This window comes from Papio anubis, chromosome 12, assembly GCF_008728515.1.
Source record: "Papio anubis isolate 15944 chromosome 12, Panubis1.0, whole genome shotgun sequence".
NCBI lineage: Eukaryota > Metazoa > Chordata > Mammalia > Primates > Cercopithecidae > Papio > Papio anubis.
This window is the reverse complement of record NC_044987.1, coordinates 30,429,044-30,436,889: the sequence shown is the minus strand read 5'-3', so window position 1 is coordinate 30,436,889 and position 7,846 is coordinate 30,429,044. Positions and strand designations below refer to the sequence as shown.

The 7,846-nt window shown below is 42.0% G+C and overlaps 1 long non-coding RNA gene across 1 annotated transcript; it reads left to right on the top strand.

Annotated features, from left to right (window-relative positions):
* Positions 1 to 781: 781 nt before the first annotated feature.
* LOC116269693 lies at positions 782 to 7,324 on the top strand. The gene is made up of 3 exons (XR_004177389.1): positions 782 to 1,431; positions 5,589 to 5,853; positions 7,203 to 7,324. It is a non-coding gene; the product is annotated as an uncharacterized LOC116269693 (long non-coding RNA).
* The last annotated feature ends 522 nt before the right edge of the window (positions 7,325 to 7,846 follow it).

Here is a 7,846-nt window from a genome sequence, read left to right as displayed (position 1 = left end):
TTCATAGAATAAATATTTATTGAATGTCTGTTGTGTTTTGGATCCCATTTCTTGGTTTTATCGATAAGCATGATAGAAAGGTAGAGAAAAATAAGCTTGGGTTCTTTTTCTCTTTATTTTTATTTTCTTTTATTCTACTGTGAAAGTAAAATTTGAGGTAGTATGATTTGAAACTGGGTGTGCCTTCTGTAAGAGATGTCTTTGTTTCTGGAGGAGGAGAACAGGTCAGGGAGTGGTCAAAGAGAACAGGAGGCAGGCTGCTGGCTAGTTAGAATGGGCTGTGTTCTGAGCCTTGAAGAAGCAGGATGATAGGAATTATAAGGCTTTAGAATTTCCCAGCTATATGCACCAGGGTAAAGAGTAGAAAGGTCAGGATAGAATTTATTTGGCTAGTATGTCCCTTTCATTTGATCTCAGAAACTAAGCCTGACCATAACAGCTAAAGGGAATAGGCTGGAGCACTCAACTGAGAAGAAATACAAACACAAAACCTTAGATAGCAGGGCACATACCTGCAGCAAAAGGATAGCAATTGTACAGAGGGACATGGACTTCAGCCTGAGCCCTTTAGAACTGCTGCGAGCAGAAGTGAGGAAAAGCATGGGGTGCAGGTAATTCACTGATACAGTCAAATACAGAGTCTCAAAACGTGAAAGACAGCCAATTATTTCATAAGATTCTTCCCTTAAGTGTTTCATTTTTCCAGTTATGGACTTGGACTGAAAATGCTGTGAGGAGAGCTAGATACCGTATATGTCAAAATATGAGGAAAAAATTATCAAAGAAATAGTAAAATTTGGTAGTGTTTTAAAGTTCTAGTGAAATAAATTATTATTTTAAAAGAACCACTCATCTATTAGTATCTAACTTGAATTTTCATGTTTTTGTCTGGATTCTTAAAGAATTTGGTTAAAAGGAATGGTCTGAAATTTCACCACAGTGCTCAAGCTCATTGAGACATCTATAATTACCTTTACAGCCCATTTGTGAGGTGAGTGGAGGAGGGAAAAAACAATGTTTATAAATGAAAATTATGAAGCCATAATCATTAATGGCATGAGTGTCACATAAGACAATTGCTCCCTTTTACTGAGAAGTTGCCATAGAGCAGGGGTTGAAAGTCCTTTGCTTTCATTATAGCTAATCCTCACAAGGCTGCATGGTAGATATGTTTGTTCCCCACTGACAATTTGGGAAGCCAAGGCTGAGAGAGGCTAAAACAATCACCAGCATTTGCAAAGTCAACAAGTATTAGAACCAGCATTTGAACCTTGGCTAATATGATTCCAAAAATCTATGGTTTTCTTCAGCACACCTCATGACTACTATCAAGACACTGCACAATCATCACCAGAACACCACAAAGCTGCCCCCTGTCCACTACTCTGCTATTATCAGAAGTGCTAATAGGATCAAGATCTTCATACTCAGGTAAGTACTTTACTGACTTGAGCATAAACAAATAAATACATAAAAATCTTTGAGACTCCCAAAGATTTCTTGTACAATACAATATCTTGTATTTGCTCCTTGAAGCTTCCTCCCATGTTCTTTATCCTGTTTGTCTCACTTATAAGGTTAGGTGCAAGGCTGTTCTTGCTTTGGAAAAATACCTTCTATAGCCATTTGGTGCATGTGAGTGTTCTCTCAGGATACTGAACTGCCCTGTTTTCCATTAATGTTTATATAGTATCTTTTTTCACATAGCCTCTGCTGACCAAGAGTTACGCATGGGCCATGAACTCCAACATTCTAGCAAGACACAGGACAGCTTGAATGATCTAATAAGCAAAAAACAAGAGGCTGCTTATAGCTAGAGGCTGCCTCCCTAGTCCTACAAGTTTGTATCCACAAGATCATGTTTAAGTTGTATAATTGAAACTCAGAAATCATTAACTTTGTTTCAAACTGATACTCATTGCTGTCAATGGCCAAGGGCAGTAACGGGAAAGATCAGCTCCTGGCAGTGCAGAGGAATCATGTAGGACTTATCCTGCCCTGTGGTAGTGTCCAGTGTTCTGTTGGTGGGTCTTCCCAGACAGATAATCTCCTTTGGAGGGGCCAGTGCTGTGGAGCAACAATTTGATCCACCTACTGAATTTTTCACTGGCCATTTCTACAAATGACAGCTTTGTGGACAAAAAAGTCTATCCTTTATATGTAAGATGCCAAAATTATGATATTAAAGATAGTTTTAGTTAGGTCAGGAGCTCTTAATGTATGACCTACAGATGGGCTTTCAAAGGGGTCAACAGTCCACTGAAATTTAAAGAAAGATAGTAGTGTTGTTTGTGCAGATGTGAACGTTTGTGTGGGTGGGAAAGTCCACAAGCAAGGTCTGAGATTTTTAAAAAAGGAGGAGGGAGTGTAAAAAGGCAAGTATGTGGTAAATCAAAACAAACATGAACTGTGCAAAAATAACAGTAATAATGTTTGCTTTGCAGAGAGAAAACTAAAACATAACTAAAATATTAGATAACAATAATATTCAAGGTAGAAGGAGAATAATAGAAGTTAAAGCAATCTAAGGTCCTTTTTGTCTACAGAAGGAGCATAAAAATATTGATTAACTTTAGAGCTTGTAAAATTAAATGTGCATCTAAAGACCAGGTACAGTGGCTCATGCCTGTAATTCCAGCACTTTGGGAGGCCAAGGCAGATGGATCACTTGAGTCCAGGAGTTTGAGACCAGCCTGGGCAAAATGGTGAGATTCTGTCTCTACAAAAAAAAAAAAAAAAAAAAAAAAAAGTACAAAAAGTTAGCCAGGCATGGTAACACATGCCTGTAGTCTCAGCTACTCAGGAGGCTGATATGAGTGGATCGCTTGAGCCCGGGAGGCAGAGGTGACCTGAAATCACACCACTGCATTCCACCCTGGGCAACAGAGCAAGCTCCTGTCTCAAAAAAAAAAAAAAAAATTTTTTTGGTCTAAATATTTTAGCATAAACATTAAGACAGAGAAATAAGAGTAATATCCAAACTATACATAATTAAGGAGGTAAAGCAAACAAACAGCTCAATAATATTAAAAGAACAAGAAAGGAAAAATTCCTGAAAATATTTTTAAAAGGTTAATAAGCACAAATATAAGGATGTCTGTGAATTTTTTAAAAAACTATATTTATAAATAAAATGTAATAGATTCTCTAGGTGAACGATAAAACTTGGTTAGGCTAGACAAAAGAAACTACGTCCTACCATGTGCTCTTTCTAAAAAGCACATCTAAATCAGAAGAGCACAGAAAAGGTGAAAATCAAAACACACCAGTGTAAGAGGTTGGATGTGTCTCCTAAAGTTCATGTGTTGGAAACTTAATCCCCAATGCAATAGTGTAGAGAGGTGAGGCCTTTAAGAGGTAGTAAGGACATAAGGGCTTTGCTCTAATTAATAGATTAATGCTATTTTTCAGGAGTGGATCAGTTATCACAGGAGTGGGTTCCCGATAAAAGGATGAGTTAGCCCTGCTTCCTCTCCCTATCTGCAGCTCTCTCCTCCTTCCTCCTTTCACCATTTGATGACACAGCACAAAGGCCCTCACCAGATGCAGCCTGTTAAACTTAGAACCATGTGTCAAATAAATTTCTGTTCATTATAAGTTATCCAGTCTCAAATATTCTGTTACAGCAGCACAAAACACACTGAAAAATTTAGCGTTGAGAAGTGGGGCTTTTGCTGGAACAAACACTTGAAAACATGCAAGTGGCTTTGGAACTGGGTGATAGGTAAAAGCTGGAAAGTTTTGTACAATCAGGAAAGAAAAAGCTTATATTGCCATGGAACATTAAGAGTAATTCCAGTGAGGGCCCAGAAGGAGACAAGAGCTGTAGCAAGAGCCTAAACCTTTGTAGGGATTACTTAAGTGGTTGTGATCAGAATGTTGGTAAAAATATGGAAACTGAAGGCCATTTTGATAAGTTCTCAGACAGAACTGAGGAACAAGGGAGTGAAATCCGGAATAAAGGCCATCTTTATTATACAGTTGCAAAAACTTGGCAGAATTGTGTCCAGGTTCCAAGACTTTGCAGATGGCAGGACTTAAGAGTAATGAACTAAGATATCTGGCAGAATAAGCATCTAAGCAGCAAAGCATTCAAGGTGCTACATGGCTTCTTTTGGCCACTACAGTAACATAAGAGAAGAGAGAAATTATTTTAAAAAGAAATTTATAATTAAAAGCAAAGTAGAACAGAAAGATTTGGAAATTTTTCAGCTTGGTCACAGAACAAAAAAGTATGCTGGGGGGAAATACAAAGGGTGTGGCCAAGTGACCATTTGGTGAAGAGATTAATATGGATAGAATAAATTCAGGCTGTATTAATCAAGACAGTGGAGAAAATTACCCCAAAGACATTTCAGTGATCCTCAAGGCAAGCTAGGTCCTTGAGAGCAAGATTTTCAGAGAGGTGCACATGGAACCTCAGTATTTGCTGCCTAGGGCCACCTCAAGACTGCTTTCTGCATCCCACTGCAGTGCTCCTTGGCTGGCCCAGCCATAGCTCAAGCATGCCAGGTGCATCTCATGCCACAGCTCCAAAGGGTGCAAACAGTAAGCTTTGGCAGCATTCACATGATGCTGCAGTGCACGTCAAGTCTGCAGATAGAGTGTACAAGCTGTGAGACCATGGTGACCGCCATTGGATTTCAAAGGATGTGTTGAACAGCCAGGGACCCAGGCAGAAACTTGTCACAGGAACAGAGCCACCACAGTAAGCTGCTACTAGGGCAATGCCCAGCAAGGCCACAGGAGAGAAGCCCCTACAGAGAGTGCCTATAGGGAATGCCTAGCAGAGCCATGGGAGTGGGGCAGCCCCCCAAGACCTCAGAACTGTTGAGCCACCTGCATGTAATTCCAGTCTGGGAAAGCTGTAGGCATGAGATCTGTGAGAGCTGCTGGGTGAACTGAGCCCAGCAAAGCTAAAGAGCAGGGTTCCCTGAGGCACTGGGTGTCCAGTCCCTGCCCCAGTGTGCCTACGAGGTGAGACACAGAGTCAAAAGAGATTATACTGGAATCTTAAGATTTATTACTGTTTTCACTTTTGGATTTTGGACTTACTTGGAACTAGCTACTTCTTTCTTTTTGCCTATTTCATCTTTTTGGAATGGGAATGTCTGTCCTATGTCTATCTCATTGTATTTTGCAAGCATGTGCTTGTTTTGGTTTCATGTGCTCATAACTGGAGGGAAATTTGCCTCAGGATAGATCATGCCTTGAGTCTCACTCAATCTGATTTTGATGAGAATCTGGACTTTGGACTTTACAGTTGATGTTGGAACAACTTATGACTCTATGGGGGCTATTGGGATGGAATTAATATATTTAACATATGAGAATAACATAAATTTGAGGGGCAAAGGGTGAAATGCTATGATTTGAATGTGTTCCTGAAAGTTTATGGGCTGGGAATTTAACCTCCAATGCAACAGTGTTGAGAGATGGGAGTTTTTAGGTCGTGAGGGTTCTGCCCTCATTAATGGATTAATGCCATTAACGTGTAAGTAGGTTAGTTATTACAGGAAAGAGTTCTTGATAAAAGAAGGAGTTTGATCCCATTTCTCTCTCTCTCGCATGCATTCCTGTCCTTCCAGCTTGTGCCTTCTGCTGTGAGATGATACAGTAAGAAGGCCCTCACTAGATGCTGAGAAGATACCAATGCCACTGCTATGCCCTTGGACTTCCCATCCTCCAGAACCATGAGTCAAATAAATTTCTGTTCATTATAAGTTATCCACATTGAAAATGAATGGAGGAAGGATGAAGATGTGAGCTGAAGGGAGAGGAAGCTGAGAACCCTGCACCAGGCTACCTACCATCAGGACTTGTTAATGGCCCCCAGGAACTCCTGGGGAAAAGGTGAGGTGGACAGGTGAGGAGTGGCCTGATCTCACCACGTACCTCTGGAATCTGGGTAACAGAAAACTCCACAACGCCTATGGACACTTAAGGTGGCAGGAAGAGTTGCTTAGAGAACTAGGAGGAGCAGGACCCAAGACTGCATGGGTTTGGTACAGGAATATCTTTAGTGGGGCACAGCCAGGGATACCCTTCACCCAAGGCCTTCCAGATTCCTCTAGGAGACTTTACATATTGGGGGACTGCCGAACTTGGAGACAGTAGGGTGGTCTTGGCTGTGAGATGGGACCAGTCCAGTCTGAGCATACCCCTGTCCACTGGCCTCTCTTAGGGCCCCAGACCTGGCCATGCCCACTGGCAGCACAGCCTCAGATGCCCAACCAGGGTGCTTCACAGGGGCCCTCATCATAACTTCTTTACCTACAGACCACACCTGACCATCTGAGAGCTCCAGCAGATTGGTCCCAGCTGACATGCACTGACTCACTCACACCCTCTCCCCATCTTTCCTATGCTGCTTTGCTGGTATGTACTCACCCATGGCCAACCACATACTGCTTTGCTGGCATGCCTGCATGTGGGTGAGCCTCACCTCTGTCCTATGCCAGAGAGTATGTATATGATCACGTTGCTGTGCCACTTCTGCTGGTGTGAGTTCAATCTGTTGCCACCCCAAACACCTATTCTGGCACACAGGCACTCAGCCACACTGCCATTACCAGCAAGAACACACAGACAGATGCCAGCAACCTTGCCCCCATACCCTGAAGCCACTGCCACCAGAGTGAATAAGTGCATAGATGCCAGTGGCTCCGCTCCCCCTACAATGACACCACCACTGTTATAAACACACACATGAACACCAGCAACCTTGCCCAACCCCATGATGCTACCACTGTGAATGTGTACATGGAGGCTAGTAACCCCCGTGCCCACCAGTCCCCCCACTGCATTGCCACTGCCAATGTGAGTGCAAGCACAGACAACAGCAAACCTGCCCCTAACTGTGCCCCAGTGCTGGCATGAGAATGTTCAGGAATGCCACAGCTCTGTTTCCACTGGTTCCCCACCCCAGCCAACATATGTGCACCCTGCCACACTGCCATGGTTGCTGGCATGCAAAAGTGAACAAGAATCCTGACGCCACCACCCCAGCGAAGCACTCTGGCCAGTACCACCCATCAGAGTGCTGTAGCCAGTGGACCAGGAATATCTTGGCCCATCCAGCACAGCTGGTTCCCAACCTCAAGGGACAAGAGAACAAAACCAGGATCCTGGTATCAGGCCCTGTGTTAAATAATGCAGACCAGAAGTGCTGAGCTGAACTTTGGTCTCCTAAAATCTTTCAGAAATCAACTCAGCTGACCAAGCCCACCTTCTACCCAATCAAACTTCCAAGGGTATCAAAGAAGACAAAAGCAAGAAACTTCATCCAAAGGATGGTAACTTCAAAGACTGAGGGAACATCAGCACATACAGGTGAGAAAGAACTGGGGCAAGCACTCTGGCAACTTGAAAAGCCATAATGTCTTCTTACCTCCAAACACTGCGATAGTTTCCCAGCAATGGTTCTTAACCAGGCTAAAGTGGCTGAAATGACAGAAATATAATTCAGAATATGAATAGAAATAAAGATCATAGACATAAAGGAGAAAGTTGAAACCCAGTCTAAGGAATACAATAAAATGATATAGGAGATAAAAGATAAAATGGCTATTTTAAGAAAGAACCAAACTGATCTGATAGAGCTAAAACACTCACTTCAAGAATTTCATAATATAATTGCAAGTACCAATAGGAGAATCAACCAAGTTGAGGAAAGACTCTCAGAGCTCAAAGACGAGTTTTCCAAAATAATTCAGAAAGAAAAAAAGAAAAAAAATAAAGAAGAATAAAAAAAACCTCTGAGAAATATGGGATTATGTAAAGAGACCAAATCTATGACTCATCAGCATCCCTGAAAGAGAGGGACAGAAAGCAACAACTTGGAAAA